This window comes from Taudactylus pleione, unplaced genomic scaffold (genome assembly GCF_031769625.1).
Source record: "Taudactylus pleione unplaced genomic scaffold, aTauple2 ptg000380l, whole genome shotgun sequence".
Lineage (NCBI taxonomy): Eukaryota > Metazoa > Chordata > Amphibia > Anura > Myobatrachidae > Taudactylus > Taudactylus pleione.
The window spans coordinates 6,366,112-6,392,108 of NW_028284781.1; the positions used below are offsets into that span (position 1 = coordinate 6,366,112).

At 42.2% G+C, this 25,997-nt stretch overlaps 1 long non-coding RNA gene across 1 annotated transcript; it reads left to right on the plus strand.

The window, feature by feature from the left end:
• Positions 1–1,242: 1,242 nt before the first annotated feature.
• LOC148507909 (uncharacterized) lies at positions 1,243–25,307 on the plus strand. The gene is made up of 4 exons (XR_015869658.1): positions 1,243–1,328; positions 22,887–22,946; positions 23,455–23,554; positions 25,094–25,307. It is a non-coding gene; the product is annotated as an uncharacterized LOC148507909 (long non-coding RNA).
• Positions 25,308–25,997: the final 690 nt, after the last annotated feature.

Consider the following 25,997-nt stretch of genomic DNA (forward strand, 5'->3'; position numbering starts at 1 on the left):
TGCACACCCCTAGTAACAATATAAATTACAGTTAGCTGCCATGCACCAAATACCTTAAGGCCAGTGTGTAGCAGCCAGGTTGTCTCTGACTTTCCCTAATGATGTACGATCCTTCTGCAGAGCACAGCAATGCATCTGCCTGTTCCCGAGAAATGATGCCATGAAACCTGAGGAATGACACATGTAATGACACTAATCAAACACCAATAACATCAACTGTGTATGAAATACAGGGCAAAGTGCTGAATGCTGAAAATGTCTATCTGAAGTCACTAGGATCACCAGGTTAGACATTTGAGACATAGGAATTACATATATTGCATAGCTACATTCAGAACTTGCACCTTCTGCAATTGCTGCAATGCGAACATGCGTATGAACTAATCACAATACAGGTATCAGCGTACCTGGGGCCTAATTTAAAGTCGTACGCAATGCCGATTTTTTCGCATGATGAGCCATTTTGTGCCACTGCACATGAATCTGAGTTGCACAGCGCATGCGTCAAGTTACGCTACCGTAGTCGCACGCTGCGAGTCTATATTCACAGTGTGATTGACAAGCAGGGAGCATTTGGGGGAGGCAACAGGGAGTGTCGGACAAAAACGCAGGTGTGTCTTGACCATTTCAGGGGCGTGTCACATCCTGCATCTGCGAACAAATCCGCATGAAACATGGCTCCGGCGTCTCAGTTACGTCGGCCATTCTGAGTGACTATAGACTCACTCAAGGAGTCGATGTTTGCAGGATTTGCGTCCGATGCTGCATATGCGTACGCAGTTGAGTATATCTGTGATGGCTCTGGTCGGCTTTTGCATTAGCATGTTGTCACACATCCTCAGCTGAAAAAATCGCAGCTGCAGCAGTAATAGCTTACAACTCTGAAAAAGGCCCATAGTGCATTTGAATCTTTCTATAAAAGATACAACTGCTTAGGTTCTATGGCTGTTGTGACTCTGAAGTTGGGATTGTTTGATTAATTTACCCCCATGTTGGCGGAGTATGCTGGAATTTGTTGTTCAACAGCTAAATAGCCAAAAGTAGCTTATTCACAGTCTACTATATGTTGATCGCACATAAACAAGGTGGTTAACGGAGCAATTGGAATTCTCACAGCCAAAAGGTCGGCAAGTATGTCCCAGGGGTTGTACCATTTTGCTATTGTGGTACAACCCACTGCAATTCTTCTACATGAATGGGCCAGGAAGTGCAATGCTCTAATACATCTATACTGAGAAGTAATGAGAACAAAGCAGGGAGATGTTTTGCACATATGGAACAAACATTCAGCTATTTTTTCTTTCCGAGCAGTGAATGGGGAACACAAGGTAAAACGTTTCCTCTTTAGCTGTCTTCCTGTTTTCTATCTTTATGGAGGTAGCACAATAGCAGTGTGCTAGGTGCCAAGGTGACATAAATGACTGTATAATTACTACGTTTGACGAATAAACTACCAGTAATAAATAGTTCTCTTATTGAGTTTACATAGGATAGGAAACAGAACATAATGAACTTTATGTCAGTGTATGACTGAGAGAACCAGAGACAGGTGATAAGTGAATAAGGTTTATATTCAATTCTATTTAGGAATGACAATTGGGCCCCTATTTACTACATTTCAAATGCAGATTGTAGTGTGATAAGTTCACCTAAATTAGCATAGTGAGTCTAGGAATTATCACGAGAATGTAACAACGTTCTCAAGCAGGGACAGAGCTTGTGAGAAAACTGTCATCATCGCACAATTCTCACTGTATTTTGCAAAAAATACAGTGAGAGTGCTTCTACTCATGCGCCAAGGCCGGATAGCGCTACCGGAATGCCCCCCCTGGGACGCCCTCCCAACCACCCCTGAGACTGATCCCCGCTCCTGGTTTGCCACCACGGTCAGCTGTCCTGTAAACTGAGATGAGAGATGACGGTTAACAACACAGCTGACCGGGGTCAGAGTGTAGTAGACCTGGCAACCAGCTGACCGGAGGAAAGAGCTCACCGATCGGCAGACCCCCGGCTGCAGGTAAGTGTTTTTTTTTTTTTTTTTTAACTATTCTTTTTTTGCAATGATCAACTTGTGTTCTAATTAGACCACAAAGCTGATCACAGGGGGCCAGCTCCCGAATCCGCTCTGCCTGTCAGAGCGGAGCAGGAGCTGGGGAACCCTACTTAACGCTATCTCTGAATGGCGATGTTATAGCAGGGCTCCCACCGGTTGTTTTTTTTACAAATGCCCCTTAGCAAATGTAAAGCAGATCGCATTTCCCATTACAAGTTTGGGAAATGCGATCTGCTTGCTAAAGAAATGAGAATTAAAAAGCTTAGAGTCGTTTTTCACGAAAACTACTACAATTTCCCTTTAATACATTTCTCTGAAACTAAAATAATGTGAAACGTGTGTGACAACGCCCTTTTTCACGTTAGTTTAGTAAATAAAAGATTGATAACAGAGCCGTTGGTGGTTAAAGCTGGTAACCCTCTAGCATTAGCAAATACAACTCCAAATGTAAAATGCAATTGTGGTTGACATCAAGTGGTAGTCAGTGGCTTATGGAGGACACAAGTAAGAAGAGCAGGCAGCATTCAGAAGATGCTACCCTCCCTTAGCGCATGTTTAGTGAGCATGGGGTCACTGTAACCAATGGATTCTATTGCCATAGACAGAGAAATGCTTTTACTAGTAACCAAGCTAGGCAGCACTTTGGGCAAGAGGAGACTGCGTTTTTAATGCCATTAATAATTGTAAGCTTAGACTGTATAACTATATCTCATTTATAGGAAAAATAATATTAAAATCTAATCATTTATTATTAAGGGGCCTATTCATCATCACTTGAACATGCAGTTGTAAAAATTAAGCTATCGGGCCATTCATCAAGAAGGTGTAGCAGGAGATATCATAGATATCCTCTGGCGGAATTGGCCTGCTGTCCCCATACACTAGTATGGTGACAGAATTCATCAAGCTCCAAAAAATACCATACTTACGGAGCTTGAGTGCGGGAGCATTCTCATCTTCAGAAGGCGAGTGCTCCTGCTCCGGGCTTGCAACCTGCTCCTTCCCTATCAAAAGGAGTCCCGCGTTGCAAAGAGGGATCCTTTCAAATCCCTCCGCCCCTCAGAGCCGGCCCTAGGCATAGGCATTCTAAGCAAATGCCTAGGGCATCTGGAATGCCTAGGGGCATCCCACGGCTCTGCCGCTCTCCCCCACCGCTACCGCGATCGGAGCTCAAGCAGACAGGTCAGAATGAGCTTCCGCACAGAAGCTCATTCTGGCTACAAGGGATGATGAAGATGGCCGCGGCCGCAGGTGAAGCACAGACAGGTCACTCATTCTGTCTTACAGGGGACGAGGAAGATGTCCGCGGCCGCAGGAGGGTATGCTGCGCATGCCCAGCTACGGCCACTCCTCCCATGATCCTTTGCGGAGCCTCACGGCTCCGCGTCCGTATTTACCACCCACCGCCAAACGACCATCGGACCAGTCACCAGGGGCACTGCAGCACAGCCCAGAAGGCAGGACGGTCCCAGCAACTCCTACACCAGCCAGGCTGACGAGAGACCACCAAACGAGAGAGAGTCTTACAGTAAATTAGCTCAGACTAGGATGGGGGAGGGGCCTGGGCTCTCACTAGGCAGAGAGGGATGCAGTTATATATATATATATATATATATATATATATATATGTACAGTATATGTGTATATATATATATATATATACACATATATATATATTACTGTATATTAATATGTGTATATATCTGTATGTATATATATATAAAATATTTGTAGGGGTGCACTCACCAGACTTCAATCAAATGACAACTTTATTCCATAGAACATTAATCCGGCGTTTCGGTCCTCTTGGGACCTTTGTCAAGGTGCAATAATCAACTGCATACAACACCATTAAATACCCATACACCCTCCTCCTAAGCAGTATGAAAAAAACATACAAAACCAGGCATAGACACATTTAACATTAAACAAACAAACATCTATGTATTCATGACCTGCATATCCACGGAGTACATCACCATGGCGTCCCCCATAGCACACATGCTTTGCGCACAGGGCTTGCGTCACTCCCTGTGACCAAAGACACGTGACATCTTAACCAACCATCATATCGCACACAAGGCGTCCCGTAACCTAGTGACCACTATTACCAAAGGGCCAGCCCCCTTAGCAGCCGGACTTAAATGTTAACATTATGTAGCCTAGCAACCTAACATAGTAATAAAACAATTTTAATCCAATCATGTCACAAAGTCATTCTCAAAACCGGGACATGCAGGTCTTACAATACTCATTATAAAATACGGGGTATGTATAGCTGTCAATCACATATATTCCCTTATAAAAAATAATCATATCAGAAAATTACATAAAATACAAACCAGTGCGGGCGCATATATACAAAATCATGTATACATACATACAGTATATCCGCACCCACTATCAGTATTATTTATTTTAGGCACCAACTGTCCAGAGACCACTGAAAAAATCAAAAAACAAACAAAAAATCCAAACAGAAAAATCCAAAAAAACACGAAAATAGCCACAATAGTTCCAGGTCTTCCATATAATACCTAAAACAATTGGAGTTCAGTTAATCCAACCCTCATAATATCTAAGGGTATATAAAAATATTCGAGGCATATAGTATATCACAAGATGGTTTTCAGAGTGCACCCCTTATAAAAAGTTGTTATACTGGATGGCTTCATTCAACCCTCTGGGCCAAATGGTATCGAGTTTGTATATCCACATAGCTTCTTTATGTAAAAGTAGTTTAGCTCTATCGCCTCCCCTTTGTAGCGGTAGTATTCTATCTATAACCATACATCGCAAGGAGGAAAGTTGATGTTTATATTGAGCAAAATGTTGGGCAACTGGTTTATCTGATTCCCCTGAACTTAATGCCAACCTAATAATAGAGCGATGGTTTGCAAATCGCTCTCGAAATGAGCAAATGGTCTTACCGACGTAGACCAAGGAACATGGGCATATCAATATATACACCACGAAATCCGATGTACATGACAATCGATGTTTGATCATGATTTTTTGTCCGTTGTGTGGATGTGCAAAGTATGTACCAACATTCATACTCCTGCACGTAATACAATTTAAACAACGAAAACACCCAGTTCTAGTGGTGGTTAACCAACTTTCCTTAGTATTCACCATCGGCATATTAGGGCGCATCAGCATATCCATCAAGTTCGGACCCCTCCTGTATGCAATAAGGGTTTTTTTCAGTAAAACTTTATTCAGAAATGGATCAGTCTTAACCAGTTCCCAGTTCTTCTGGATCGCTTCCTGGTGGCATGACTTCCAGTAACAAAAGTTGTCAGAAATACAAATTTTTTCTCATCATTGGTGTTCTTACGTGGATTACCATCTTTATAGAGGTTGTGAGCTTGTGAAAGACATCTATCAATAATATTAGGATGGTAGCCTCTATCCAAAAATCTCTTTTGCATTTCACATAACTGCACTTCCATTGTTTCTGGATTTGAGTTGTTCCTCATAACTCTAATAAATTGAGATATTGGCAAACTTTCTTTAAGAGGCCTTGGGTGATAACTATTGTAGTCTAAAAGTGTATTCCAGTGGTTTTTCTAAACAGTCGGTACCCATAACCCGAGTTGGTGGCGAACACAGTCACGTCCAAATAGTTAATCTGGCATTTATCATACAGCATAGTGAAACGAATAGGTGTCTCTAAATTATTCAAAAATGTAAGCATCTCCTGAGCAGAAACTACATCACCCCACCACACGATGAATACATCATCGATGTAGCGCTTATAGTACTCAATGGTACCCCCAAACCTCGGGTAGATATATCGCTTCTCATACTCATTCATAACATATACATGTTCACATATGCAGGAGCGATGTTACTCCCCATCGCAGTACCAGAGGTTTGGAGGTAGCATCGATCACCAAATCTAAAATGGTTACATGTGAGTGTTAACTCAAGCAATTCAAGCAAAAAATCAATCGGAGGTAGGCCATGATGGTATAATTTCAGAGCTTTCTTAACCGATTGTATACCTTCAACATGAGGTATCACAGTGTACAGTGAAGACACATCCATGGTTACAAGTAGATGAGCATCAGTATCTATCACCAGGGAACTAAGATCTTTAACAAAATCCCCAGTGTCCTTGATAAAACTTTGTATGTGTTTCACACATGGCTGCAGGAATGTGTCCAAATATCGTACAACCGGTTGGAACAGAGACCCCCTGGCCGAAATAATAGGTCGGCCAGGGGGTCTCTGCAAACCATCGTTCTACTATTAGGTTAGCATTAAGGGCCTGATTCAGAGCCGGACGCTCTGAACGAGCGCCCGCTCTGAATCAGGGCGTTTTTTTTTTTATTAGTGCGGCCTCTTGGACGCTCGCATAGCTGTGGGTTACCACCCATCGTAGCTTGCGACGAGGCCCTTGCGGTAGGGTCTCGTGGTCGCAAGCCCTGGAGTGATTTTGGCTCTATCAGAGCCAAAATCACTCCTAGTGATGTCAGTGGGGCCGAACCCAGACGGTAGGTGTTCCCATGGGAACCCCTACGTCTGAGCAGCCACGCCCCTGACATGCCCACCAAAGGGGGCGTGCTGTCACTCTCCATCGACAGCACGCCCCCTTTGGTGCGAGACCTGGAGCGACGGCTTCCCCGCCGCTCGCCGGGTCTCGCGCATGCGCACGGCGGAGCTCCCTCCGTCGTGCGCATGCACACTTGGGCACCATCGACCTGCTTGCGGGCGTACAGCGCTCGTGAGCGGGTCTGAATGAGACCCTAAGTTCAGGGGAATCAGATAAACCAGTTGCCGGACATTTTGCTCAATGTAAACATCAACTTTCCTCCTTGCGATGTATGGTTATAGATAGAATACCACCGCTACAAAGGGGAGGCGATAGAGCTAAACTACTTTTACATAAAGAAGCTATGTGGATATACAAACTCGATACCATTTGGCCCAGAGGGTTGAATGAAGCCATCCACTATGACATCTTTTTATAGATCACGGCTACGGAAAGTGCGAAAGCTGTGTGTTCTGGAGACGCGGACGTTGGTGCTGATTAAATGTACTTATTGCTGCTAATTTGGATGCATGTGTGCTTTTTTATTATAGTAAAGTGCTTTTTATACTATGCTCATTTGTGCACTTTCCTATATCTTTACAATATATATGGGTGTGTGTATATATGTATATATATATACATATATATATATATATATATGTATGTGTATATAAATATATATACAGTCAGGTGCATAAATATTGGAACGGTGACAGAATTTTCATATTTTGGCCTCTATTCACCACCACAATGGATTTGAAATGAAACAAACAAGATGTGCTTTAACTGCAGACTTTCAGATTTAATTTGAGGGTAATTACATCCAAATCAGGTGAACGATGTAGGAATTACAACGGTTTCTATATGTGCCTCCCACTTTTTAAGGGGCCAAAAGTAATGGGACTATCAACTCAAAAGCTATTTCATGGACAGGTGTGGGCTATTACCTCGTTATTTCATTATCAATTAAGCAGGTAAAAGGTCTGGAGTTGATTCTAGGTGTGACATTTGCACTTGGAATCAGTTGCTGTCGACTCTCAATATGAGATCCAAAGAGCTGTCACTATCAGTGAAGCAAGCCATCATTAGGCTGAAAAATCAAAAAACAAACCCATCAGAGAGATAGCGAAAACATTAGGTGTGGCCAAATCAACTGTTTGGAACATTCTTAAAAAGAAAGAACGTACCGGAGAGCTCAGCAACACCAAAAGACCCGGAAGACCACGGAAAACAACTGTGGTGGATGACAGAAGAATTATTTCCCTGGTGAAGAAAAACCCCTTCACAACAGTTGGCCAAATCAAGAACACTCTCCAGGAGGTAGGTGTATATGTGTCAAAGTCAACAAACAAGATAAGACTTCACAAGAGTGAATATAGAGGGTTCACCACAAGATGTAAACCATTGGTGAGCCACAAAAACAGGAAGACCAGATTAGAGTTTGCCAAATAACATCTAAAAAAGCCATTACAGTTCTGGAACAACATCCTATGGACAGATGAGACAAAGATCAACTTGTACCAGAGTAATGGGAAGAGAAGAGTATGGAGAAGGAAAGGAACTGCTCATGATCCAAAACATACCACCTCATCAGTGAAGCATGGTGGTGGTAGTGTCATGGCGTGGGCATGTATGGCTGCCAATGGAACTGGTTCCTAATGATGTGACTGCTGACAAAAACAGCAGAATGAATTCTGAAGTGTTTCGGGCAATATTATATGCTCATATTCAGTCAAATGCTTCAGAACTCATTGGACGGCGCTTCACAGTGCAGATGGACAATGACCCGAAGCATACTGCAAAAACAAACCAAAGAGTTTTTTAAGGCTAAAAAGTGGAATGTTATGCAATGGCCAAGTCAATCCCCTGACCTGAATCTGATTGAGCATGCATTTCACTTGATGAAGACAAAACTGAAGGGAAAATGCCCCAAGAACAAGCAGGAACTGAAGACATTTGCAGTAGGGGCCTGGCAGAGTATCACCAGGGATGAAACCCAGCGTCTGGTGATGTCTATGCGTTCCAGACTTCAGGCTGTAATTGCCTGCAAAGGATTTGCAACAAAGTATTAAAAAGTGAAAGTTAGATTTAGGATTGTTTAGTTTGTCCCATTACTTTTGGGCCCTTAAAAAGTGGGAGGCACATATAGAAACCGTTGTAATTCCTACACTGTTCACCTGATTTGGATGTAATTACCCTCAAATTAAATCTGAAAGTCTGCAGTTAAAGCACATCTTGTTTGTTTCATTTCAAAGCCATTGTGGTGGTGAATAGAGGCCAAAATATGAAAATTCTGTCAATGTCCCAATATTTATGCACCTGACTGTATATTTATATGTGTATATTTCACACATATATGTGTGTGTGTTGTGTGTATATACATTGTGCGCATATTATATGTGTGTGTGTGTGTGTATATCTGTATGCTGGTGTGGACTGGAATAACCAGTTCTCTGGGCACTGGGATAAGCAATTAATATTATAAATTGATTTTAATATATTCTACATTATATGGTGATATTTTAATATACACACTGTAACAATATATATATATATATATATATATATATCTTTTTGGTATCCTAGCGGTTTGGATGCCGGCGTCAGGATTCCGGAGCCAGCATTGTAAGTATCGGTATCCCGACTGCCAACATGCCGAACATATCCCGTACACACAATATGTCCGTGAACAATGTCATTCACAGACATATCGCACCGGCTGTGCAGCACAGCCGTTGGCAGATATATCTGCTCATCGTACTGTGAGTATGGGCGATCAGCCGACCACCCTTACACTTGCTGCAGAGGCTGGCAGGGAGGGGGTTGCTGTGTGACCCCCGGTCAGCAGGACCGCAGATGATGTTTGTTCAGAGTGTATGAACAACCATAATCTGAAGATCAGTCGATCTGCAGATATATCTGTCAGGTGAGTACCCATTTTAAGATTAGTGGTGGGATTATCTGCTAGGGGGCACCAGACAAAATCTTGCCTAGGGCACCAAATTGGCTAGGACCGGCCCTGCCGCCCCTGTCCGGCTCCTTCTGCCGGGGCTCTTGTGTGACCTGTAGATTCACTGCTCTGAAAGAAGCAATGAAAAGTTCGGTGGAGACAGCTGATTTTTGGATCAGCTGTTTCCGCACCGGAGCAATGATGAATTGCTCCGGCGCTCGCAGCGAGAAGCAATGTTAATTATCAGGGTTCGTTCAGACCCCTGATAATTAACATAATGAATAGACCCCTATATCTTTTAAAAATAATGGGATCATGCTATCAATTCACATTAAAGAATCCATCAAAAAATATACAAATTTTTGAATGTGAGATAGGGTAAGCTTCAAATATTTATAAGCTTGTACGCTGACTGAAGGTGTAATATTGTGCAGTGACAATTACATTGTTGTAACACCTACTTAAAAACGAAAAACAACACAAATTGAACCTAGTGGTGCTATAAACAAGGTATCAAAGCAGCTGTCTCAATTAAAGCTCTGTATGATTTACACAATATTTAACCACAAAAGAAAAAGACAGCTCTAAAGGAGATATAGTTGCACATGTTATCAAAATGAGTCAGATAGTTAAAATGTAATTAACAACTTTTAATACATCAATAATAAAACATGAACTGCCCTTAAATTTATAAAAAAAACACAGTCTCTCTTCTAAATATCTATAGCTCTTTGTGTAGTTTGATCAATATTGGTGAACCGCAAACTAATCAGATTGAGGCTTAGGGGTCTATTTACTAAGCAGTGGATTTACAAAACTCTTGATTTTTACAGATTTTGCCTGTCATATTTAAAAAAGCAACAAATAAGGTTTCTTTTGCATTAAGTGATATTGCCCTTTTAAATCTGGCAAATTCTGTAAAAATTGAGCGTTTTGTAAATCCACCGTTTTTGTAAATATGCTCCTAATATTAGGATTTTAGCTCAATGAGGCCCTCTTGTGGTATTAGAAAAAAAGAAAGGTGGGCTGACATTTTTCACTTGCAAAGGTTGCATAAAGACTTAGGTGGGGTACACATTAGATGATATATTGGAAGATTTGTCATTTTGAGGCGAATTGGAATGACATACAGTATGGTCCATATAATCTAATGTGTACGCGTTGTCCATCCCATCTTCTAATTTGATGTGCTGCATGTCAGATGGGAATATGTCATGAACGATGTGGTGTCCAATCTTTCCTCTGAAGACATCACCTGAGCCGCCAGTGACCTACATGATGATTGCATAGTGTGTACAGGAGAAAAGATTAATTGGATACAATCCCCCAACATGATATATCGTGCCATCGTTCGGAGGATTGCATAGTGCAGTGGTTCACAAACTGGGTTCCGTGGCACCGGTGCCGCAGGGCACTTGCAGGGGTCCCTGGGGTTGGTTGTCAAGTACCAAATAAAATAATTTTTAGTAAGTGTGATAGGCAAAACCAGTGCTAATGGCTTTCTCAATAAGAAACTTTTGGCCCAGGGGTCCCGTGGAAAAATGCTGATACTCTAGGGCGCCGTGATGCAAAAAAGTTTGGGAACCACAGGCTTAGTGTGTATGCTATATATCGTCTGTTCTGGGATGAAGGGAAATCAGAAATGACCATCGTGTCAATTGCGCGTTGTTCTAATGCGTACCCAGCCTAAGGTTTTCTGATATGCTGAGAGTCTATACTTTTAGTTTTGGAGCTCTTAAAATGTGAGGGGGAATATTAGAATACAGTTTGCAGATGGTAAATCAGCAGGTTTATGATAATATGTTTGATTGAAGCCTCTGGTCCTTAGTATGGAAAATGTTTTATACTACCCAATATATAAAGAATAGTTTCTCAGCTAATAAACTACACTCAGGTCATCCCACTATTCATTAGGACAATTGATGCTTAGAATGATTATAGAGAATAATGTCCCTTCACCGCACATATGTACGTACGTAAGACAGAATGGCACAGAGCTTTTTATACACACCCATGACACTCCAAGTCAAGGCATTATAATCAGCCAGTTCCCACCCCGAAACGCCCAATTTCACAGAAAGACCAATCCAGGCAACTTACGGGCAACTCAGAACAGGACAGAGATACACAAAAATACCTAAATTCGCAACTGCGCTGCTGTGCATGCAAAAACCCACTGTTAGTGTCCTCGCACAGAGATCCGTCCGATTCAAGTCTACTGGCCCCTTACTCACTTACTCCATAGCACCTACCCTTCATTTGTTAGAGTAGTAAAGTGTAACCCAAGTCTATATTTTAAATTGTGTGTCTGAAACTGTGCATTCAAACTTTTCATCAAATACTGTATTACAAAATATTATTTTAAATGCAACCAAATAATTTAGCTTAAATGTGCCCACTACTTAATTATGCATAATAAAATAAATCTAAAAAAGGGGGCGTAATCTCTTAAGTGTCTAGTGTAAATATGTTTATATTTATTCTCCATAACACCTGGCAATAGAAAAATGTTAAATATATGCAATATTATTAAACTCTGGGTTAGTTCATTTTAGTTCAGAACCAAATTTTCAAATTCTTAAAGAAAGGCTGTAAGTTCTAAGTTATTATCTTCATTAAAAACCTCTTAGTTTCATTATGCCCAAACACGAAAATAATTCTACTCACCAAAAACAATATATGTATGAACTATTTGGCAATATTGAATATGCTATTTTTTTATATTTTTTTTACAATGCACGTTTGAATTCTATGGAAATATTAAGTATGGTATTTAATACTATGGAAATAAAAATGATCTTTGACTGAACAACCATGCCACAATCAGTCAATGACATTTTAACACTATGGGGCTTACTCTGAGTTGGAAGCAAATAAAAAATAGTAAGTAGCTTTGTATCTGGAACAAACCATGTTGCAATGCAAGGGGTGCAAATACATTTATTTTATTTTATTTCATGCAGGATAAATACTGGCTGCTTTTGCATGTACCAACACATTTTGGACAGTTTTATTCTACACTGTAATTTAAGTTTGGACACCCCCCTCCCAAATATAATTCTCTGCACATTTAAAATCTGCTCCACCAGCAGTGCAACATGGCTTTACCAAGGTCCACAGTTATTTGCTCCCAGCTTAGAATCAGCCCATACGTGTAAAGTTTCCAGCACAACTAACTCATCACTTTTAGTTTTCTGGTGAAGTGTGCAGTACACCTGTGGTGAAACGCGCATCAAGTACTTCGGTTCTACTAGGACTTCTTTGTCAATCCAGAAAGACTGCAGCAGGGACACATTATTGATGTGGATGTAGTCTTTTCAATCAACGATGACTGTTTTCTCTGCGACATTTTGAGTGCAATTGCACAAAGTTTGGCTATAGAAGATGTCCGATACAAAACATAGTAAGATCCTTCTGCAAAATGTAAGAGGTTTATCTCTCTATTCAAATAAAATATTTTTTTTCTATTCTAAAGGCCACCAACCAAATGTATTATACATACATCTTTTACATCTATTTTTAGATATTTCTAATTAGATTTTTTTAAGAAGTAGAACTGAAAACCCAAGTCATGGCGGTTTTCTATCCCTGTGATAAGCAGCGCCAGAGATCATTCAGCAATCTTTATTATATTTAGTCACCAGTAAGAGTATTAAAGGCAGATACAATTCAGTGCAAGGGCTAGTAGGAGCCTCGCATGATGACACCTATGTGTTATATTACAGGTAAGAAATATCACTTGATGTTCCAGCAGCTGCTTGCGTATAGCTGAATCGTCCCCAGAGAAAACTCCTTTTTTCCTCATGCACTGTATATATGGATGATATATCTTATTATAAAGAGATCCCCTGATGAATGCTGACCTCAGCACCATATGATTTCACGTTATAACAACATTTGCAACGGAATTTTCCTATGTAAATTTTTCAGGAGAGGGAGATTATTTTTTAATATAGATTTTATTTTTCCACTACTTTATATTTCACACATCTCACCTTTAACAATTGTAATATTTTGGGTTGCTTGTTTTATTTAGAAATAATAGCATCTCATTAAATGAATAAGGGATTCAAACTTAATATAATTGTTACTAATTATAAAACAGAGTGATAACGCCCGAAGAGTCTGAATCAGTATTTATTTATTTATAGTTACTTATATAGTACCAGCATATTCAGTTGCACTTTATAATTTGGAACAAAACGGTAACAGAACACTAATAAAACAAGACTGGGTAATAACAGACAAACCATGGGAGTGGTATCCAATTAGCCCTGAACATTGTTCGGGCGCTAATGGATCCCTACGATCAGCAAAAAACAGGGATTTTTCGCAGATTATCCGTTTTTCACTGATGCTTTTTTTTCACCCTATCCTATAATTTTGAACTAAATAATAGGATATATCTCACGAAAACACATAGGGTCGGCGATAAGCTCACAGACCTATGTGTGTTCGCCTTTTTTGGGGTGAAAAAACACCACTTACAGTGGATTCTTTTTCGGGACACATCAGGACCTGAAAATTATCCACGATAAGTGTCGGTGTCGGGTGGCACTTCGGGGCTTATTTCGTTCGAAATAATAGGATAGGGTGAGAAAAATATTGGCGAAAAATGGGTATAATCCCTGTTTTTCGCCAATTGCAGGGATTCATTAGCGCCAGAACAATGTTCGGGGCTAATTGGATACCACCCAAAGAGATAAGTATGCTTTTCTTTCCTTTTCTTCACGTCTTAAAATTGATAATGCCAGTGTAAAAGATGTTATAATGGTAGTACTGTACATATATAGCGTTGTTGTTGAACAAAATAAGTGTAGACACTTGTGATTCATTCTTCCAATGCCCCCACCCCCTTAACACTGTAATGTGTTTTGATGTGTGTATCTTTTAACCAGACAGAAATCTCAAATGAAGTTACTAAAATAAATAAATGACAAAACTATCTTGTATAACATTCTGATATCATCACATGAAGGACTGAGCATTTTGGGAAAAATATTAAATGTTTCTATGAAAGTTTAGTGAGGCAGGTATAATAACAGACAGCTGGCAGTGAGATTTGTGCAGTATTATCGAAAGAAAATGTTATGTTACAAAGAGCACTTGAACTAATGTTATATTGTAGTACTCTAAATAATAAAACACATTGAGGGGAACAACACAAAAATAAAGGAAACATCACTCAAAGTTTCCATGAAAGGTTGAGACAGGGCTGCTGTGTGGACGGGGGAGAGACTTTTACACAAATATTTTGTACACTTTGTACTAGAATAAGAGACGTGTAGTTCTGCAGAAATTGGGGTAACAATATATACAGTTCTGTGCATTTAAATATAGGTCCTAGAACAGCTGCATAATAAATGTAGGCAAAAACTGTAAACACCCAAATCATAAATACAGATTCTTATTATGAAAAAAAATAAACAGTCTTTGTTGCTTACTTACTCTCTTCCATAATGCTTTGGTCTATTCTCCACCTGCAATTAAAAAAAATAAAAATAAGAAACAACATTTAAATTTAATAATGGAAGTCAATGAATGAAACAAAGCACACAAGAACAGAAACAGTAGTGTATGGGCTGTATATTGTATATAAAACCAGTTCTATATTATGTATGCTCAATGAGAGCAAATTTTAGGGGCCGCTGCAGAATTGAAAACAAGTGAGTTATGTAGACGCATCTTGCGTGTTTTCACGCTACACATGTTCCGAAGCTGAGCGTACGCAACTACGGGTTATTCAGAACATGCGCAACTCAGGCAAAACACCACTTGCAGCTGAAGAGGCATTACTATGTTGTAACGGGGCGCTTTGGTTGCTGTTCTCAGCCGTTCTTATGATAGTCTTAGTTATAGCTTAACTCCTCCAACCGCAAACTCAGAATTAGTAGGGTGGGGTTTCCATGTATGCATGTGTGTGTGTATGTATATATATATATATATATATATATATATATATCCCTCCAAATGTAGTGCGACACTCAGGAATAATAGCTCACAACAGCATGATATTAACGTTTCAGTACTATTTATTTCAGTACTGTCTTCTACTGAAGAAAGTATTGAAATAAATAGTACTGAAACATTAATATCGTGCTGTTGCGAGCTATTATTAATCCTGAGTGACGCACTACATTTGGACATATTTGCATAAGCGTGAGTAACCCTTGTGAGGGCACCGGGTTCAGGTAACTTTTGTTAGGTGGTTGTGCTGGAACAATCTATGAAGTTTATACTGTATATACACTATATATATATATATATATATATATATATATATATATATATATTTCTAATTGTCCAAGTATTTTGGCTAGAATCTACACAGGGTTTCCCAACTCATGTTGGATATATGGCAGGAACATCCAAGAATAACCTTCTGATGTAATTTATTAAGGAGCATTAATTGTCCTTTAAGTATCAGTTATTGATGTAAGTGATTCATACAATTTATTAACTGTGTAGGGGCAAAACTAATGTATCTGTCCTAAGGAAAACATTTTTGTCACTGGATTTGGTAAATAAATTATTAGAGGATATCAAATGATTTCCCAAACATGTGCTGCTATATTTATTTATAGATAATTCTGTATTAATACATTCCGTCATTATGTTAAAGTAGCCTATACAGGTTGAGTTTCTCATATGCAAAATGCTTGGGACCAGAAGTATTATGGATATTGTATAATTCCGTATTTTGGAATATTTGCATACCATAATGAGTTATCTTTTGGATGGGACACAAAACTAAACACAGAATGCATTTATGTGTTATATACACCTTATATACACAGCCTGATGTTAATTTTATACAATATTTTAACAAATTTTGTGCATCAAACAAAGTTTGTGTACATACACGAAATAACATTTATGGTTCATTTACACCTTACACACACAGCCTGAAGATAATTATATACAATATTATTAATCATTTTGTTACTTAAACAAAGTTTGTGTACACTGAACCGTCAGAAAGCAAAGGTGTCACTATCTCAGTCATGTTAAAAAAATTCTGTATTTCAGAATATTCCGTATTTTGGAATATCTGGATGTGGGAGACACAACCTATCTCTTGTCCCTTTGATGAGATGTCATCTAGAATAAATAAGATAGATCTCGATAAATTTTTTTTACAAAGCCTTAATAAAAAATAAATGAAACCATGTGTTGTTTGTACTAAACAAAATTTAGTCAATGGATGTGAAATATATTTTCAGTTTTGTCAGCAATTTAAAACACCATTTAAACCTATTGGGCCTAATCCCAGCTAGCTGGCCACCTGCAGCAGGTCATAGGTGTCATTATAACATCACAGACACTAGGAGGAGGTAATAAATTGCTGCTGCTGTGTGGTGTGCCTCTGATAACGGGAAAAGAAGGCGTGGTTATCTGGGGAGGAGGAGTCACAGAGTGGATTAATGATGAGTATGCTGATGAAGTTTATAATTTTGGTGATGTTGATCACCGCGGAGACCGAAGGCCGTCCTATATATAGAGCAGAAAGTAATGGAGAATTATTTGGATGATTTTCTATTAATAAGGATTGCTAAACTAATTCATATAGGTTAACGGGCTTATTTATCATAGGAGAGCCCTATTGCCAATGAAAACAACCCTATTTATCAAAGCGTTTACCTACCCCAGTGTTATTTTTGACAAGAATTTTAAAGTTAGTTTTAGTCTTAGAGTCACTTATTTAAAATTGTAGTTGGTTTAAAGGCACATTTTGGTCTCTCTTTTTGCTTTGTTTTAGTCCAGATTTATTTAGTGGACCTCAGTTTTCATTCTAGTCTAATTTTAGTCAGTGTTTAGTCTAAAATGAGTTTAATGATACTGTAATAGATTTTACTAAAGAACTTTTCTCTAAAATTCGCTTGAGAACTTGAAGTCAACATACCTGTAACCAGGCCCGCTGAGAGCCGCGGCGGGCCCGGGTAATAGGGGGCGTGGCCTAATCGCGGGAGGCGTGGCCACGCCCCCTTCCCGGAAAAAAAGATGGGGAGGGGGCGCTCTGGGCCCCCTCAGCCCTGCTCGAAGCCACGGGGGGCGCGATCAGTGTGATCGCTCCCCCCCACAGGCATAGGAGACTGCTGTGGCTGCTGCTCGGCAGCCACGAGCAGTCTCCACTGCAGCTCAACACACGCTGTGTGCTGGGCTGCTGGGAGGGAGGGGGAGCGGCGCCGGACCTGGGCCCCCGCCGGGCCCCTCAGGAAGCCCGGGCCCCAGTAATCTGTACCTGCTCCCCCCCCCTCTCGGCGCCCCTGCCTGTAACTACAGTATGTGTTTAGTAATCTAGGCTCAGTTACAGATTAATGCCCTAAGTTTCTTAGAGCCAGTGTTAATTTTGACAAGTATTTCAAAATTAGTTTTCGTCTATGGCCCGTATTCAATTTGTAGCGAAAAGCCGAGATCGGCGAAAAAGTTTCGCCAATGATGTAATTTCGGCAGGTGGCAAAGTATCGCCGTATTCAATTTGAAAGACTTTCCGCCTAGGTGGAAAGTCAATGCAATGTAATAGGCGAAAAACTTTCGACTATGAAAAGCAGGCAGAAAAAAATGCAGAATTGGGGTTTTGGGGTGCAACATTGCGGGAACCCCTGTGCAGCCTTCAGACAGTCCCCAAAGGTAAACTGCGTTAAAAAATAAAAAAAAAAACACTTAAGAACACCCCAAAAAATCACTGGGGGTGAAAAAAAAAAAAGTTGGGGTACAAAGTTAAAAACTAGCGAACTAGACTACAGGGGGGACCCCAAGTATTCCTCAGGTGTTTTTTTCATTGCAGGTGCTTGCGGCAGGTGGATTTTTCACGAATTTTTAAACTTAACTTTAACAACTTTAACATATGCTGATCCCCATTTTCAAGTACCCCAAATTTGCTGGGATAAGTTATTTTCTGTAAAAAAAACCTCCTGAATTCTATTCTTCACCACTTATACAAAAACACTATTTAGCAGCTTTTGGGGGGTGTCAGGCCGATTTCCCCAAATCTGACATGACTTTCCGCTTGTTTACGTTTCACCAGGTCCCATTTTCGCCTACTTTCAAATTGAATACGATGATACGCAGGCACGCGAGCGACACTTTTCCGCCTGCAAAACAGCCGAAGTATGCGAAAAGTCCGGGAGGTGGAAAAGTATTGCGGGTCCGCTCAAACTGAATCCGGCTCTTAGTCACTTATTAAAAATTGAAGACAGATTTTTGTTGCAATTTTCATTATTAAAATGTTTATATTTTGTTATTGTTACGATTTTGTCCCAGAAAAAAATGTAGTCGACAATTACTATTAGTCAAAAATGAACACTGACCCACCCACATTGCATGTCGCTGTGATACAAGTACCGATGCGATTCCTGTTCTGAGAACACCATCCCATTATGTCACTGCCAGGGTAAAACCATCAACAATGCTTTATTCCTGTCGTAGGATTTTTTTCAATGTAGCAGCATTGAGATCATGTTTAATTATTAAAATAGAGAAAAATACGAATACAACATATAGCAGTTACTTACGATATATATTATTATATATGATATTTGTTTATGTGGGTGCATGGCTGCGATTTTTTAAAACTTCAATTTATTTATTTTGTATGTTTTATTAACAATATCCAAATAAATAATAATCGGCTGTGTCTTACCAATATTTGCCGCGGTGGTCTGTAATTATGCGCATGCGCGGGATCACAATCCTGCGTATGCGCACAGCTCAACAAGTTGACTTCAAGCGACTGCATTGGCTGCAGTCCCTAGAAGCCGGGTAGGGCTGGTGTAATAGCGTGGGACAACGGCCTGTACAGCATGTGATTAGCAGGGAGCGCTGCCATTGTGAGGTCACAGCAGTGGTGGATTTGGCTGCAGTCCCTAGAAGCCGGGTAGGGCTGGTGTAATAGCGTGGGACAACGGCCTGTACAGCATGTGACTAGCAGGGAGCGCTGCCATTGTGAGGTCACAGCAGTGGTGGATTTGGCTGCAGTCCCTAGAAGCCGGGTAGGGCTGGTGTAATAGCAGGGGGACGGCGGCCTGTACAGCATGTGATTAGCAGGGAGTGCTGCCATTGTGAAGTCACAGCAGTTGTGTATTTGGCTGCAGTCCCTAGAAGCCGGGTAGGGCTGGTGTAATAGCAGGGGACAATGGCCTGTACAGCATGTGATTAGCAGGGAGCGCTGCCATTGTGATGTCACAGCAGTGGTGGATTTGGCTGCAGTCCCTAGAAGCCGGGCAGGGCTGGTGTAATAGCAGGGGGACAACGGCCTGTACAGCATGTGATTAGCAGGGAGCGCTGCCATTGTGATGTCACTGCAGTTGTGTATTTGGCTGCAGTCCCTAGAAGCCGGGTAGGGCTGGTGTAATAGCAGGGGGACGGCGGCCTGTACAGCATATGATTAGCAGGGAGCGCTGCCATTGCGAGGTCACAGCAGTGGTGTATTTGGCTGCAGTCCCTAGAAGCCGGGTAGGGCTGGTGTAATAGCAGGGGGACAACGGCCTGTACAGCATGTGATTAGCAGGGAGCGCTGCCATTGTGAGGTCACAGCAGTGGTGGATTTGGCTGCAGTCCCTAGAAGCCGGGTAGGGCTGGTGTAATAGCGTGGGACAACGGCCTGTACAGCATGTGACTAGCAGGGAGCGCTGCCATTGTGAGGTCACAGCAGTGGTGGATTTGGCTGCAGTCCCTAGAAGCCGGGTAGGGCTGGTGTAATAGCAGGGGGACGGCGGCCTGTACAGCATGTGATTAGCAGGGAGTGCTGCCATTGTGAAGTCACAGCAGTTGTGTATTTGGCTGCAGTCCCTAGAAGCCGGGTAGGGCTGGTGTAATAGCAGGGGACAATGGCCTGTACAGCATGTGATTAGCAGGGAGCGCTGCCATTGTGATGTCACAGCAGTGGTGGATTTGGCTGCAGTCCCTAGAAGCCGGGCAGGGCTGGTGTAATAGCAGGGGGACAACGGCCTGTACAGCATGTGATTAGCAGGGAGCGCTGCCATTGTGATGTCACTGCAGTTGTGTATTTGGCTGCAGTCCCTAGAAGCCGGGTAGGGCTGGTGTAATAGCAGGGGGACGGCGGCCTGTACAGCATATGATTAGCAGGGAGCGCTGCCATTGCGAGGTCACAGCAGTGGTGTATTTGGCTGCAGTCCCTAGAAGCCGGGTAGGGCTGGTGTAATAGCAGGGGGACAACGGCCTGTACAGCATGTGACTAGCAGGAAGCGCTGCCATTGTGAGGTCACAGCAGTGGTGTATTTGGCAGCAGTCCCTAGAAGCCGGGTAGGGCTGGTGTAATATCAGGGGGACGGCGGCCTGTACAGCATGTGATTAGCAGGGAGCGCTGCCATTGTGATGTCACAGCAGTGGTGGATTTGGCTGCAGTCCCTAGAAGCCGGGTAGGGCTGGTGTAATAGCAGGGGGACAACGGCCTGTACAGCATGTGATTAGCAGGGAGCGCTGCCATTGTGATGTCACAGCAGTGGTGGATTTGGCTGCAGTCCCTAGAAGCCGGGCAGGGCTGGTGTAATAGCAGGGGGACAACGGCCTGTACAGCATGTGATTAGCAGGGAGCGCTGCCATTGTGATGTCACTGCAGTTGTGTATTTGGCTGCAGTCCCTAGAAGCCGGGTAGGGCTGGTGTAATAGCAGGGGGACGGCGGCCTGTACAGCATATGATTAGCAGGGAGCGCTGCCATTGCGAGGTCACAGCAGTGGTGTATTTGGCTGCAGTCCCTAGAAGCCGGGTAGGGCTGGTGTAATAGCAGGGGGACAACGGCCTGTACAGCATGTGACTAGCAGGAAGCGCTGCCATTGTGAGGTCACAGCAGTGGTGTATTTGGCAGCAGTCCCTAGAAGCCGGGTAGGGCTGGTGTAATATCAGGGGGACGGCGGCCTGTACAGCATGTGATTAGCAGGGAGCGCTGCCATTGTGATGTCACAGCAGTGGTGGATTTGGCTGCAGTCCCTAGAAGCCGGGTAGGGCTGGTGTAATAGCAGGGGGACAACGGCCTGTACAGCATGTGATTAGCAGGGAGCGCTGCCATTGTGATGTCACTGCAGTTGTGTATTTGGCTGCAGTCCCTAGAAGCCGGGTAGGGCTGGTGTAATAGCAGGGGGACGGCGGCCTGTACAGCATATGATTAGCAGGGAGCGCTGCCATTGTGAGGTCACAGCAGTGGTGTATTTGGCTGCAGTCCCTAGAAGCTGGGTAGGGCTGGTGTAATAGCAGGGGGACGGCGGCCTGTACAGCATGTGATTAGCAGGGAGCGCTGCCATTGTGAGGTCACAGCAGTGGTGGATTTGGCTGAGGAGGCTGCATCCCTACAGCCCATGGGTAAATTCCACCGCTGATAATAATAATAATAACAATAATAATCATTTTATTTATATAGCGCTGTTTTGCAGAGGGACACAAGGCACGTTACAGAAATCATGAACACAATACAGAGGTTCAGGAAATACACCAATGACCATATATGGGCATTCAGTTCCACTGCAGCTGCACAAGGCTGCTAACGTATATACAAAACAACTGAGATGAGCCCAACTAAGCATTATGTTACTACTACTGCCCTGTGCCAGTATGCCTGAGGCGGCTGAGTATTGCAAGTCCGGCCCTGGTCATCACCATAATAGCCAATACTGTAATAATCCACCTATACAGCAATTTCCATGTTATCGTATGCTGAATTTACACAATATATTGCCTGGGCAGGGGTGTCTCTATAATGGGTGCAGGGTGTGCACTGCACACCCCACACCCTGCACCCATATTTTTAATACTTATTTCTCTGAAGACCTGTGTCGGCTGTAGAATTGGCCATTTTCCCGATGTTTTGCGCTTGCGCAGTAGGGAAATCGCCTACAGTGCCAAAAGTCTACTGCTGCGCTCAGCTCGCTAGCACCAGTCAGGGAGAGAGGAGGGGTCTCCGGACAGGGAATGCACACGAGCCCCTATCGTCTCTTAATATGCCCCTGTGTCTGGGACACAGGAAAACTCATCCACAACCATTACCTGACCATGAGACACCATCTATATAAACATCTCACATGATGCTAGAGGACACATCTGTACGCTGAGATACTGTCAGAGCTCGTCCATGTATTGTTTGTCACTCAGAGGTGGTTCCATATAAGTGGCCATGAGTAATTTCATTTGGAAATGTATGTAGCCATATGGATCGTTGTGCCTTATATAACTGCATTATTGCTGCTAAATGCGGCAATAAGGAGTCTTAATGTTGGGGGGCTGGCAGCAAATTTTCATAAGCATGCCCCATAGTGGGCCATATTTTCTTAATAAAGACACGTGCCCAGATTTATATATATTTATGTATGTATTTCTTTTTATTTTAAAGGATCGTCAGAAGCTCACAAGTACCATCTGATAGAGAAGAGGAGCTTTAATTGGGATTCAAGTACAGTAATTATTTTATTTTATGCCCTGCCCCAATTCTTTTGATGTAAAAGTGTAAATTAATGTTATTTACCTTGTGGGCTGGAAATGACATTATTAGCCCTCTAAAGTGTACATAATTCCTATATGGATGGAAGTGTGTGTAAGAGAAGCCACCTCAGGCAAACAGAACCTCTCTGCAGGTGGCACGCATAGGCCTGTACAGGTCACTGTCTCTTAAACGGTGCTGTGACAGGATTATTATTCAGTTTCGGAATTATACAAGATTCCTTCATTCTTAGCCTGGTCATAAATAACCACATGTGATAGGCCGACAGCAGTTATGTGCCCAGTGTCCATCTTCCTGATAGGCTCATTATCGGGCAAACTCAGCTATTTGCAGGTGCCACATGTTACGGTACTAGCCCATTTGCCAGATATCAGCTGCAGTATCACAGCATACGTAGGCACCTCGCACAAATCACAATCTCTCTATGTGCTTCTCTTATCTTTCTTTCTTTCCTGAACAGTTATACTAGGGCAGGGCATCGTGGCTAAGGTGGTGATGGCTGGCACAGGCATGCTGTGCATTGCAATACTGGTGGGAGCGTGTCTTTTCATTCATGCCTGGTAAGTTACAAACATTCTCTACACATTATATTACATTTTATAGGCGCTCAAACCTCAAATATCTACTGTTCTTGAAGTGCACTTGCTCCATACACACGATGCAGGAAACCATTTTGCGGATTTAACCAATATTCATAAGGATGCAGCCTAGTAATTCAACAGGAACTGTTGCCTTGTGAATATTGGCTATGATGTGCCTCACTGATACCCAATGAATTGCACTTTAATTGTGTCTAGTACAGGAGGACACATCTGCTAGACTAAGATTTATGTTATCACTCTGGTCAGGAGATGGATAAGTAACAGCTTGTGACTGCTTCTGGGTGACATATTATTCCTATATTTGCCAGATACACGTGTTTGCATAGATACCTATGGATCATGCTTGCCGACATTCTGGCAGCCCCCTCTGTGGCTTATAGGTCTCTTACCACAATGACGCAATTAATCGCGAATCGCCTCATTAGATCCTCCCACTGTGGGGTGTGTGTATGGGGCATTCATCATGCCTCCTGTCCTAAACTATCACTTCTGATTAAAACTGCTATTTCTACGAAGCAGTTTTTCGTAAGCGAGAAACTTTTCACTGCATGTCTTCAAGCTGCGCAGCTTGAAGTCAGGCTGCACACTTCACTGCCCCTCCCCCCTCCCCTGCGGGTGTATATTCTGCCCCCCCCTGCAGGTGTCTGACCCGCCTCCTTCGTGCCACCGCATCTACTTGGCCCGGCTCACCTGTTTTCTTTCGGTGAGCCAGGCCAAATGTCTCTAGTGCCCTGCAGTGCAGACACAGCAGGTAGCGATCTGATTAGATCACTGTGCTGTGTGGCTGCCTTGTAAATCTTTACAGGGTGCTGTGTAAACAGCAGCCTGTGAAGGTTATCGGGGGCCGAACGCCGTCTCAGAGTGGTGTGCAGTAACATCATCAAGTTCCGAAAAAAATGCTTTTTCGGAACTTGATGAATGGCCCTGACAGTTATTTTTTACAAAAGTATGTGAAAATTTTAATTTTCACATGCTTTTGTGAAAAACATGTGATGATGAATAGGCCCCTAAGTGGTGGAGGAATTGTTTTTCAATTCTTTATTACTGTATCTAAATTTTTACAGAGCTGTCAGGAAAGATAGCTCATACAGCATGCAGTACCTCCTAGCACCACCAGGGTGAGTATTACAATTACATGTGCACACCTTACTGTACTGAGGTTAAGCCTGCCCACCCCTGCAGGCATAAGGGACCACAAGTGTAATTTATATCCCAATCTAATACAGTTACATATTTCTGCACATGCACGTTGTAAGACAGCATACTCATACACGCTGCTGCACATGGACTTGTGTCCAACTCCAAGTAGAATCCAAATCAGTAACACGGAGAAAACATTTAGCAATTTTATATTAATAGATATTGGAGCAGTGCCTTATAGTACACATGATGAAAACAGACCTGTTTTATCAGAGTTTCTATATCTAAGTCTGGAATATCCCATGGTTTTGCTGTTCCGCACTTACATTATCTCACAATTTCTTTCATGGTCAATAGTGCATGAACATCACAGAGCCGGTACCGAGGAGCGGACGCAGAAGAGCAGGAGTCAGAGGAAAGTGATGAAGAAGCCAAAAGTGCCCAGGATCGTGAAGAATCAGTTAAAAAAAATGAACGTGAAAAAACTTGTGCCAAAAATGCCCAAGAAAGCAATGAAATTAAAAAGGCCCAAATTCCTTAAAAAAAATGAGGAGATAAAAAACAACGGCCACTGGGGGGGTAATTTGCAACAACTCTGCAAATTGGGCATCATTTATTGTTTATAATTCATCCTTTTTATGTTATTTTTTAATTTTAAAACACCATTATTCCCTATATACTATGATAGAATAAACACCAATCATTTGTGTATAACACATGCTGAGTGTATTTGTGCAGCCTCATGCTGACCGTGTGCCTCTCACTGCATAGAAACACTATGAGATGGGGGGAAGATGGACAAAGGGGTACATGCCGAGCCTTGTATCTCAGCTACTATTTCCCTAAGCAGAGACACATTTATACATGAAGGTGCTATTCATCAGGCTCAACCTAACAAATCCACTGGGATCTGTCCATCCTAGAGAGGCAAGGGAAAAATCATTAGGAGTTCCTAGTTTAATTATATTAATTTTGTGGCTCTCCATAGAATACAACCTACATGAGAAATAACAGTCATAGACTAGTGGAAACACGAGGGGTAAATATAATAGCCTGTGACTTGTAGGAATCAGCGAGTTTCCAGTCTAAGAACCTCATTTACAGATGTGCCCAAGCTCATTGTGGCCGATCGCGGCACAAACGTGCCCGTAGGTCGCACCACGGTACACTATGGCACATCCCAGAACGCTGGAGTGCATCCCCATTAGGTCCTATGGAGAAGCGAATGCGCATCAACAATCTCGGGAGTCCGTCTCGCGCC